Source organism: Gekko japonicus, unplaced genomic scaffold (assembly GCF_001447785.1).
Source record: "Gekko japonicus isolate JY-2015 unplaced genomic scaffold, Gekko_japonicus_V1.1 scaffold3416, whole genome shotgun sequence".
Taxonomy (NCBI): Eukaryota; Metazoa; Chordata; class Lepidosauria; order Squamata; family Gekkonidae; genus Gekko; species Gekko japonicus.
Genome location: NW_015162581.1, coordinates 9352 through 10764, shown reverse-complemented (window position 1 = coordinate 10764; position 1413 = coordinate 9352).

The window sequence follows — 1413 nt, the reverse complement described above, 5'->3', positions numbered from 1 at the left end:
GTAGCTTGCTGTTCACCGCCTATTATTACGGGGATTAATTTATTACAGATTTAAACGTTTCCACTCCATCTTTCTGTCGTGCGACTCAAAGCAGCTGACCAACTAAATAACATTAACGACATCATTTAAAGGTAAAGGTAAAGGTTCCCTTGCTCGAAAGCCAGTCGAATCCGACTCTAGGGTTGCGGTGCTCATCTCCATTTCAAAGCCGAAGAGCCAGCACTGTCCGAAGACGTTTCCGTGGTCATGTGGCCGGCATGACTAAACACCAAGGCGCACGGAACGCTGTTCCCTTCCCACCGAAGTGGTACCTATTTATGTACTTGCAATTTCTTGCATTCGAACTGCTAGGTTGGCAGGAGCTGGAACTAGAGACAGGAGCTCACCCCGTCTTGCGGCACACTCGGGTCTCGAACTGCTGAACTACTGACCTTCCACAGCCTGCAGTTCAGCTGACCAGCTAAATAACACTAAAAACATCATTTAGGCATCTCCAACCTTCCATGGCGTTCACACAAAACCTTATACCAGGGATAAAACTTTATTGGTCTTAAAAAGTTCCACTGGACCCCAATGTTGTTCTGTCAGCCATAAAGTTAAGCTTTGTGCCTCCGTGGGTCTCATAGATGACAGCTTGTAAGATCAGGTCATAAGAGAAATCTTCTTCTCGCCCCTCTGTCTTTTTAACATTTATAACATTCCAGCCTAAGGAACAGTCCTGGGGAGATCGAAAGCTTGCAGGATGTGTTGTGTCAGTTTGGATCATCCTAATAGAAGGGGCTACCTCGACTTTATTCTTGGTTTCAGACACAGCAAGGCCAATTGATCATGCGGGTTCTCACCAGTCCAGTCCATGGAAGTTTTGTTGTTGTTCAGTCGCACAGTCGAGTTCGACTCTTCGCGACCCCCTGGACCAGATCCCGCCAGGCCTTCCTGTCTTCCGCCGTCCTCTGAAGTTGGCTCAACTTCATGTTCGTTGCATCGATGACACTGTCTAACCATCTCATCCTTTGCCGTCCCCGTCTTCTTTGACCTTCAATCTTTCCCAGCATCAGGGTCTTCTCTAGGGAGTGCTCCCTTCTCATTGGGTGGCCAAAGTCTTTGAGCTTCAGCTTCATTATCTGGCCTTCCAGGGAACAGTCCGGGTTGATTTCTTTTAGGATGGACTGATTTGATCTCCTTGCAGTCCAAGGGACTCTCAAGAGTCTTTTCCAGCACCATAGTTCAAAAGAATCTATTCTTCAGCGTTCGGCCTTCCTTATAATCCAACTCTCGCAGCTATACATGACGACCGGGAATACCATTGCTTTGACCTTCCCCTGCATAAATTGCCAGCTGGAACAGCCCTGCTGAGGACGGGCTGTGTCACTCTACACACTGTTAGATGGCTTAGTGTCCTTGAAGTGTCAGTTG